Raw genomic sequence first — 11462 nt, forward strand, 5'->3', positions numbered from 1 at the left:
CAAAATTAATCTACAACTCTCATCATTGAAATGTTTGGAATACTATTGGATATTCTATGAATCTTCAACATGGGATATATTGCCGATGCCATGTCCTAGACATGGCCTTACACTGGCTCTCATATACGCGTGCTGATGCATGTCCCAGACATGTCTTACACTAGCACAACTCTTAGCCGATGCGTGTCCCAGACACGTCTTACACTGGTTATCTCTTTCGAGGCCAATGCATGTCCCAGACATGTCTTACACTGGCACTAATCCCTGTGCCGATGCCATGAACCAGACATGGTCTTACACTGGCTATCATAGTATGGCTGATGCATGTCCAAACATGTCTTACACTAGCCCTTGTCTAGATGCCGATGCCATGTCCCTAACATGGTCTTACACTGGCTCTCATAATGTGGCCAAAGCATGTCCCAGACATGTCTTACAGTGGCGTACAAATCACCCAATGCCTTGGCACGAATATCCAGTTCGTATTCTAATGTTTGAACATAATATTTCTATTATCTCAAATATTACTAGACATTCTCAATTTATAACTTGAAAACTCATACAATATCAATTCAATGGCGATATGAATACAAGTATTAACAGTGTAGTTGTATCATTTACATATAACTTACCTCGGTTTCCAAAAAGTACATGGCTATTCGGTTTAGTCAGTTTGCTTGGCCTTCCCCCGATCTGGGTTCAAATTTGGTAATTCTTGATCTATAATGAAAATATGCACTCATTTAGTCACTAATTAGGATTAAGTAATCATAAATTTACATCTTTGGTAAAATGACCATTTTGCCCCTAGACTTTGGCAAAATGACCATTTTACCCCTATGCCCGAAAATCGATTTTCATCAAATATCATTGTATCTTAGGCCTAACTAAACTATTTTTGCTATTATAGCAACTTCAAATAATCATTATTTCACATACTTATTAACTATTTTACAACTTATGCAAAATAGCCCCTTTAGGTGTTTTCATGCTAACACCTTTTACAAAAGTTGTTTATAACACAACTAGGACTCATATTCCTCCACAAAAACTCAATAAGCATCACAAATCCTTTCATGGAAACACTCTAAACTCTTGACCATTTTGCAATATATCACCCTCATTTGAAAACTCATGCTTCAAGGGTCTCAAAAATGCAAAAATCATCAACAAAGGGTGTGGGAATCACTTACTTGTGAGGCCTTTTAGTTGCTGAAAATTTTCAGCCTTCAAAACTCCATTTTTGCTGATATTTTTGGTGGAGAAGAGAGATGGAGAAGAAAGAAATGATAGCTAGGCTTTTAGGCATTATTTTATCACCAAATCATGACATCATCCACCTAATACTTTGACTATTTCCTTAAAACCCATCACATGGGCGGCCAACACTAATAAAAAGGGTGTAATTGCCCTTTAAAAGCCCTCAATTTAAGTTCTTTAGCTATTTAACTCATTTGGGTACTAAAATGCAACTTTTACCTTTTATGCAATTTAGTCCTTTTTCGAAATTGGGCTAGAAAACATTAAAATTAGCTTACCAAATTTTTCATGCACTAATAAAATCATACTATATCCTCATAAAAATAATAAAATAACTTTTTTCTAACTTCGAATTTGTGGTCCCGAGACCACTGTTCCGACTAGGCCCTAAATCGGGCTGTTACATATGTGTAACTTAATAAGCTTTATGCTTACTCCCTTTCCTTTCCATTTCCTTACAGTGCCGCCTATCTAGCTCAAGGATCACCAAAAATCAGAGATATCGATCACAGTACCAGCCGAAGCAATCGGTATAGTTGGATTTATATTTTTGAATATGGCATGTATAGGGATTAAACTTTTTCATTTTGTGTCTTTGAGAATTGGCCAATTGTAATGACTCGGGTTGGGAACCCTTCGTTTTGTATTAAGTCTTAAATGATGGCTAACACTCATTTTGATTTATAAAAGATGGATTGTCATGGTTAAATGAATGTCTATTGTGGCTGATTTGATATTAGAAGTTGTGTTGTTTTGATATTAGTTGGTATTTGTATGAATCTAAGTATGTCAAGGTGGCAAAGAGGCTTGGTAAATAGCCTTATATTGTCCACACAGGTAGACACACGGGTGTGTGTCTAGGCCGTGTGTGACACACGGTCATCCCCATGGGCATGTGGTCCAACCGTGTGTCCCCTACACATAAAAATTTCAAGTCAGTATGCATGGTAATAAACACACGGACAGAGACACGGCCGTATGTCTCAGTCGTGTGGAGGACATGGCCAAGTGCACGGGTGTGTGCCATGTCCGTGTGACATTTTAGGGATGCTGATGTCAGAAACAGAATGTCCAAGTTTTTACATATGGGCTAGAACATGGGCGTGTCATGGCCGTGTGGGGAACATGGGCCATTGACATGGGCATGTGTCCGGCCGTGTGAAAACCCCTATAGGTATGAATTAGAAATTAATTCTACATGGGTGTGGGACACAGGTATGTCCCACGGTGCTTAGGCCGTGTGAATCACATGGGCCATCAGCACGACCATGTCGAAATGGTCACATGAGAGTGTTACCCTTCCACATGGGCGTGTGTCCTGTTTTAAAGGCAAATTTCTTAAGGTTGATTTAAAGATCCGGAAAGGTTTCGAATAGTTTTCAATGATCGATTTAGGGCTCGTAGGCCCATAATAAGAAGGTTAAAGTAGAAATAGAAAACGTTTTAATTTGGACCGAGTCTCAGTGACTTGAGGTTGTTTGTAAGCATGATATCGAGTTAGGTAATGCCTTGTACTCCGCTTCAGTGTGGGTTACAGGTATGGGGTGTTACATTGCAAGCTGTGTCTGACCTTGTATAGCTTTCTAACTTGTGCCGCACGGCCAGCCACATGTCCTGTAACACCCCAAACCCGGTCCGGATGTTATGGCCAGATCCAGCGTGTCATATTGAAGTGTTTTATCGAAAACCTTATTTTCATTAAAAACCTTTCTTTAAAATAAAAACCTAGAGTAAAATCCCAGCTTGTACTTGTTGCTTTCAAAGTGAGGTGTTTTAAAAAAAACTATTCTTTCTTGTATGATAATAATTACTTTGTAAAATCTTTTTTCAGTTGCGGAAGCTTTATTTAAAATCGATGATCTTGAAAACTTGTCATTTAAAAATTGAGTTGCGGAAATGTAGTATTTAAAAAACAATTATGGTTTTAAGAAAACCATGTTCTACTTCTAGCAAATATAAATCATAATAATAATAAATATAATCCTAATTCGAATAATAACTAGAGGAAAGGCCTTACTACATTCTGGACTGAAATAACATTAAATACTAGAAATTATAGGCTTAAGAAAACAAGTCCAAGTTGTCTTGCTAGCTGGCCACCTCGAAGTCCCTCCAACCGTCGAACCACCTATTGAGGATCACATGAGAAAAGTAAAAGAGGGGGTGAGTTTTCGAAAACTCAATGTGTACAACCCTCGGCAAATAGAAAAGCAAGCTGTAGCTAGTCTTTTTGGGTCTGAGCCCAATTCAATATCAGAACAGATGTAAAGCAATCAAATATGCACGGATCCCACCCATCCAACCGCTACACACCATCTCCATCCCCCGATACACACTATGTCGGGATATAAATACCGACCCACTAATCCGATACACTACAATGGTAGCCTGATTGCGGTACTACCTTCATTGCAGCAAGTTGCTAATCAAATATTGGGCTTAATAGCCATTGGTGGATCCACGGTCGTTAAGCAACCATGCGATCCCCATATACTTCCTCTGTTCCATAATTCCCAACCGCTATGCAACCTAAACAGAATATCATATGAATGTAGCAGGTATACATGTAACATACATAAATCTTACATTCCACACATAGGGGTATTTTAGTCATTTTTGCCTTTAAGGGAACTTTTGGTAATTTTTCTTTATTATGGGTTTACTACTTACCTTGGCCCGTAAAGTCGTTCTATAAAAATTCAAGACAACAAGAAAGCAAGAAAATGATAGTGATCGATTTGGGAGTGTCACTGGGGGAGAGTGAACAGATACTATGCACTAGATAGGATCCTAGAGAAGAGGAGTGAGTCATTAAGACCGCTTAAGTACCAGCTCTCCCTAGATCCAATCCTAGACATGCATATACCCATTGCCAAACCTTAACCTTATGACTCGTTCACGGTCGCAATTAATTAATTATTTAAGTTTTATGCCTGATTGAATAGTTACCAAAACTGGGTCCACAACCCCTTACTAAACACTAACAGATCCATACTTATTCATTTGGCCCCTTTAGGCCCAATCACATTCATATGGACCATCGGGCCCAATCACTTCCATATGGCCCGTCAGGCCCAATCACATTCATAGTCATGCAATCATATGATTTTTCATCATATAGTATCAATTTGCCAATTTTGCCTATTATGGGCCCTACAGCCCATCAGGCCCATTTAGCCCATTCTGGCCCGGTTGGCCAATACACGGTCGAAGTCCATGGAATCACTCATGGGGCCTCTGATAACCTATCAATTTCCCCCCTTGCGAGTGATCGCACACTCATAAGACTATTGTAGCCAAACTTCCAGCTTTTCAGCATTTTGGCATTTTGGCATTTCGAGATTTATCGGTTTACTATGTGTGCAGTGTATGTACACACCTGGTACTAAAACGTGCTGTGATCTCCTTAGCCACAAACCTACAAACAATGTCACTCAACGATTAATCCCACACTTATCAAATACGATCACCAAAAATCGAAAATCTCACCTTTGCCTTACCTTGAACGACAAGCCTTAACAGCCCTTCCTTCATCACCAATCACGAGTATTTCTTAAATCTGCATCAATCTTAATCATTAAGAACCAAACAACAAGTGACTCGCAATCATCTTAAGTCACTCTTAAATCATCCATGACCATTCGGCCAACCTTAACCAATAAAAAAGGAAAACTTACCCAAAACCCCAAAACGCCTAAAGAGCAATTCAGCAAAGATCTGAAATCCGAGATTTGATACTAATCCCCTACCAAAACCCATTTAGAAAGAGTGAGGCAGAGAAGAAATCAGTACTAGGAATACCAACTAAAAGAAAGTAAAGCACTAACACAAGAATCAGTCGGCAAACTTTGAAGAAAAAGTAGTGGCACAACAGGATTTTGGTCAAAAGATATTCGGCTTTAGAGAAAGTAACTAGGAGTGAGAAAAAAAAGAGTTTGATGAGAAAGGAAGGGAAGAACTCAATACAAACTAAAAGAGAAAGAATAAGGGATTTTGGCTTTTAGATATTTGAAGAGAAAAGTGTTTTGGTAAAAAGAAAGGAAGAATTCGGCATTAGCCTTGAATTCTCAAAATGACACCTATATATAATATAGCTGAATCTACCTATCCCCAACTTCCCAATTCAGCTCCACTTCTCTACACCCTTCATCTTCTAACTTTTCTCCCTGATAACTCCTTAATCCCTTCCTTAAATTTCTCCTCTGATCACTCCCTTCAGAGTTCACTTCCAATGCCACTACTGGCCATTTATTAAGCAAAAATAAATTCTTCTTTTGAGCAAGGAGGGATTCGAACCCCATACCTCCTTGCCATGCATGTGACGCCACCTCTAAACCCCACATGTGATGCTACTTGCCACTCTAACACCAGGCTCCTTGTGTCCAATTCCTCCTTCATGTATTTAAAAACCAAACTACTTGCCATCAAGGTTCTTTTAATTATTAAACTATAATTTCCTTCACCCCAAAGTTCAAACTCATAACTTAACCAAGGCCTATTATCACATAAATAACACTTGACTAGGAACATTAAGCACACCTTTTATAAAAATTGAAAAAAAGTTTGAAATTTTTGGGGCGTTACAACTTTACCCCCTAAAAGAAATTTCGTCCTCAAAATTTTACCTGATCCAAATAGTTGAGGATATTGATGTCACATCACTTCCTTAGGTTCCCAAGTAACCTCCTCAGCCTTTTGATTATGCCAAAGTACTTTGACTAATGGGACGGACTTTCTTCTCAATACCTTAACATCACGACCCATTATTTGTATGGGCTCTTCCTCGAAAGTTAGGTCTGGCCTAACCTCGATCTCCTCAATCGGCATGACATGTGAAGGATCCGACCAGTACCATCTTAGCATGAAAACATGAAACACGTCATGGATTTGGCTTAATTCAGAAGGTAATTCCAGGTGATAAGTGACTGGCCCAATTCGCCTTACAACCCGATATGGCCCAATGAACCTTGGGCTTAGCTTCCCCTTCTGTCCAAACCTTAATACCTTCTTCCACAGAGAAACCTTAAGAAAAACTAAGTCCCCCACTGCATACTCTATCTCTCGATGCTTAAGGTCAACATACGACTTCTGCCTATCCAAGGCTTCCTTCAACCGATCCTGAATCAATCTTACATTGCCCTTAGTATCTGCTACTAACTCAGGGCCTAAAACTCTTTGTTCGATCAATTTCATCCAACTTGTTGGAGTTCGACACCTTCGCCCATATAGTGCTTCATACGAAGCCATCCCAATACTTGCTTTATAACTATTATCATACACAAATTTGGCTAACGGTAAATAGTCTTCCCAGCTACCTCGGAACTCAATTACGCATCCCCTCAACATATCTTCCAAAATGTAGATCACCCTTTCCAACTGTTCATCAGTTTGAGGGTGGAATGCCGTACTGAAGTTCAACCTAGTACCCAATACCTCCCGTAGCTTCTTCCAAAATCGTGAAATGAAATGTGGGTCCCTATCAGATATTATGGAAACTGGCACTCTATGCAATCTTACAATGTCCGCCACATACAACCTAGCCAGCTTTTGTAACGAGAAATCGGTACGGACCGGTACAAAATGGGCAAACTTGGTTAATCGATCCACTATAACCCATATCGAGTCTTTTTTAGTAGGCGTCAAGGGTAGCCCACTAACAAAGTCCATAGTAATCCTTTCCCACTTCCAAAGTGGAATCTTTTCTGACTGAAGCAATCCTGAAGGCAACTAATGTTCCGCCTTCACCTTTTGACAAATCAAGCATTTATTTACGAACTCCATAACCTCGCGCTTAAGTCCAGGCCACCAATAAAGCTCACGCAAATTTTGATACATCTTGTTTCCTCCAGGATGCATAGCATAGAGACTGCTATGTGCTTCCCATAGAATAGACTGCCTTAGATCCTCGTCCTTCGGTATACACATTCTCCCATGGAAACACAACACTCCATCACTATTTATCCCAAAGTCTGATGTCTCCCCATTTTCTACTTGTCTAAAACGAGCACCCAAAGTCTCATCCACTAATTGCTTACTCTTTATCTCCTCAACCAACACCGGCTTTACTTGAAGCTCAACTAACAAGCTACCATCATCTAACAAGCTTAAACGGGCGAGTATAGCCTTCAAGTCCGACTTAACCCTACGACTCAATGCATCAGCCACAATATTTGCTTTGCCAGGGTGGTATTCAATCGCACAATCATAATCCTTCAATAATTCCACCCACCTATGCTGCCTACGGTTTAGCTCCTTTTGGGTAAGGAGGTACTTCAAACTCTTATGGTCTGAATAAATTATGTACTTCTCTACGTATAAATAATGCCTCCATATTTTTAGTGCAAAAACCACCACAGCTAGTTCCAAGTCATAGGTTGGGTAATTCACCTCGTGAATCTTAAGTTGAGGTGACGCATACGCAACCACCTTTCCTTCCTGCATCAATACATAGCACAAACCCACATGCAACGCATCACTATAAATCGTAAACTCCTTCCTAGGCTTTGGCTAAATCAACATAGGGGCCTCAGTTAAAACCTTTTTAAGCTTTTCAAAACTCTCTTGCTACTTTTTCGTCCAATCATACGGTACCCCCTTCCTCAATAACTTAGTTAAAGGAGCAGCAATTAATGAAAAGCCCTCAACAAACTGCCTATAATACCCTGTCAAGCCCAGAAAACTTTGAATTTTCGACGCTGACTTAGGTGTTTTCCAGTCTAACATTGCTTCAATTTTTTGAGGTCCACCTTAATCCCCTCAGGTGACACCACATGTCCTAAAAAAGTAACCTCCCTTAGCCAAAATTCGCACTTACTGAATTTGGCTTACAGTTGTTTCTCCCTCAAAATCTGCAACACAATCCTTAAATGTGTATCATGCTCATCCTCATTTCTTAAGTACACTAAGATGTCATCTATAAAAAAACCACGAACCGATCCAGGTAGGGTTGGAAGACCCGATTCATGAGATCCATAAAAGCAGCAAGTGCGTCTGTCAGCCCGAATGGCATCACCAAGAACTCGTAATGCCCATAATGAGTTTTGAAAGCTGTCTTATAAACATCCGCCTCTTTAACCCTCAATTCGTGATACCCCAAACGCAGATCAATTTTTTTAAAAATGGAAGCCCCCCTAAACTGATTAAAAAGATCATCGATTCTTAGTAGAGGGTTCTTGTTTTTAATAGTTAACTTGTTCAACTTCCGGTAGTCGATGCACATTCGTAACGTCCCATCTTTCTTCTTTACGAATAACACTGGCACTCCCCATGGAGATTGGAAACACAAAAATTTATATACTTTTTCATACACCTTTTAACTTAAAAAAAGGCTATTCGGGTTAAATTCTTGTCGAAAAATAATTAAATATTATAAAATAATTAAATTATGTTAAAAATATGAGCATTATGAATTTTAATTAATTTTATAGTTAATTTTGATTAAATTTGGTTATTTTTGACAGAATTACACAATTGGAGAAAAAGGGCCCGGTGAACACTGCGAGAAGAACAAAACCAAAAGTAATTTGAAGTATCGAGGCCAATTAATTTCCAGCCCAAGACGGTCCAGAAATGTGTATTAATTCATAATTAAATTAATTTTAATTTGTTTCCTATTTAATTGAGGTTAATTAAATTAATTTTAATTAATTATGAAGAAAGGGCCTAGTGAACCGCACTGGTTGAACCAAATGGAGTGAGCCGAACCAGCCACTAATTGGGCTGACCAGAATTTTCCATTGGCTGACCCAAATCAGAAAATTAGCTGATAAAATATGCTTGCAGAAAGGCCCTTGAAAAACCTCCAAATTACGTTCAAACCCCACCTTTATTTTAGGCTTTGTAGATTTGCCCCAGCCTATTTTTAGCAAGATTGAAAGCTTCAACCTTGCCATGTGTGTGGCCAGCCATGGGAAGGCTCTCTTGGCTACAGAATTTGCTATTTTTACCTGCCCTCTTCAGCTATAAAAGCCACCCTATGCTGACCATTTCAAAGCATCCCTCAACATCCCTCATTCCACAACATTCTCTCATCCTCTCTTCACTTCTCTCAAAGTTTCCTCTCCATTTTCCATCCCATTTTCCTTTCCTCTTGTGCTGATTTCCTCTCTTGAGAAAGAGCTGTTCTTCAGCCATCTTGGGCAGCAATCAAGGTTTCATAGAAGCCTTGCTCGGCGAAGACAACGGAGACTAAGAACGGAGTAACAGTCAAGCTGCAGAGAAACACTAAATTTGTTTTCTGTTCCCTTTCTTTTTAATTTCTGTTGTTTTTATGATGAACATAACTATGAAAAATATTGTTGTTGAAATGGTTATTATAATCAATTTAGGTTGAATTTAATTCATGTTAGGTTGATTATATTTTTCCTACTTGAATTATTAAATTAATGTTTATGCTGTTATAGGCCTCAGTGAAATGCTTGATTAAGTAAAATCATGCTTAGGTTATCTGGTGTTATAATTGTTTAGATAACTAAAGAATTAATTGTTTAAACGTATTGAATTTGTAATTAATGGACTCAGTACTTAATCAGTGCATGTTTAATTCTTCTAAGGTAACTGAAAATTAAATCAACATTGTATTTGGCGATACATATGCCTTGCATAACTTGCAAGATTGTTGTGATTAAATTGTTTCAAGGTATGGCTACTTTGTTACTTCACATAATCTTTTACATGTTTATTAAGTTGAATTAATTGGTTGAATCGACATAGGAATATGCGAGAGATAATTTAATTCAGTAAGTATGTATGTGCGATAGCATGTTTACTTTATTAAATCTGTTTAGTCGGTTGAATTGGCATAGGGATATGTTCAAGAGATAAATGGAATTCTTTTAATTAGTAAATATGTTCATAAGTTAGCAAATTACTGGGTTGTCGTGAATTTATTCATAACAGCAGAAGCACGAATTTAATATTTCTAAGTTAAAAAGGTATAATTAATCCAACACAATTATATCATCTTGATTAAATCTTAATTGAAATCGTGCACTAGAACTCTTTTATTTTATTTAAATTGTTTCCTTAGTTTTAAAATCTTAGATTATAAATCACTCTTTTCAAACAAAAATTATTTTTACCTCACCAATGTGTTTTAATTAATTTCATAAATATTGCTTTTTACAGTCCCTGTGGGTACAATAACTCGACATTTACTTGTCAATTTATTACTTCTTATGATTGTGTACACTTGCACATTTCCACCGTTCCAAGTTTTTGGCGCCGTTGCTGGAGACTATTTTTTTAAAAAAAACATTATTTGTGAATTTATTTTTACATTTTGGTTCTTTTATTTTCTTGTTTAATTTCACTTAATTAATTCTTCTCTGATTATTTCGGGTGTTTATGAGTATTGACCGAATTATCGACTTACTCCCAGTGGACCCTGAAATAGAACGAACCTTTCGCCAATGAAAAAGACAAGCGAACTAGAGAAAGACCGAAGAGATGAATTTTGAGAATATCAATCAAAGAAATGGAGCAAACCTTGCTCAAAATCCTATCCTTATTGCTGATGATAGGGATAGAGCATTACGACAGTATGCCGTGCCAGTTTTTAATGACCTTAATCCAGCTATTAGAAGACTTGAGATCAAGGTACAACAATTTCCGCTGAAGCCAGTCATGTTCTAGATGTTTCAGACAGTGGGCCAGTTCAGTGGAATGCCTACTGAAGATCCTCATCTTCATTTAAGACTGTTTATGGAGGTGAGCGACTCTTTCAAGCAAGCCGGAGTACCCGAAGATGCATTATGATTAAAACTATTCCCGTACTCACTGAGGGATAGAGCTCGAGCTTGGTTAAACACACTACCACCGAACTCGATTTCTACATGGCAAGAGTTAGCAGAGAGATTTCTTGTGAAGTATTTCCCGCCTAGCAAGATTGCTAAGCTGAGAAATGAGATTATTGCTTTCCAACAGATGGATGTGAGTCCTTGTATGAGGCATGGGAAATATTCAAAGAGTTATTACGAAAGTGCCCTCATCACGGAATTCCACATTGCATCTAACTTGAGACATTTTACAATGGTCTAAACTCTCACACAAGGATGGTAGTAGATGCTTCTGCTAATGGTGCTATCTTGTCTAAGTCTTACAATGAGGCTTATGAAATCATCGAGAGGATTGCCAGTAACAATTATCAGTGGCCAACCAATCGAGCAACGTCAGGAAGACAAGCTGCTGGAATCCATGAAGTA

At 38.3% G+C, this 11462-nt stretch overlaps 1 non-coding gene across 1 annotated transcript; it reads right to left on the bottom strand.

The window, feature by feature from the left end:
* Nucleotides 1-11151: 11151 nt before the first annotated feature.
* LOC121216727 (small nucleolar RNA R71) lies at nucleotides 11152-11257 on the bottom strand. Its single transcript, XR_005912903.1, has one exon. It is a non-coding gene; the product is annotated as a small nucleolar RNA R71 (small nucleolar RNA).
* Between the last annotated feature and the right edge of the window lie 205 nt (nucleotides 11258-11462).

This window comes from Gossypium hirsutum, chromosome A02, assembly GCF_007990345.1.
Source record: "Gossypium hirsutum isolate 1008001.06 chromosome A02, Gossypium_hirsutum_v2.1, whole genome shotgun sequence".
Taxonomy (NCBI): Eukaryota; Viridiplantae; Streptophyta; class Magnoliopsida; order Malvales; family Malvaceae; genus Gossypium; species Gossypium hirsutum.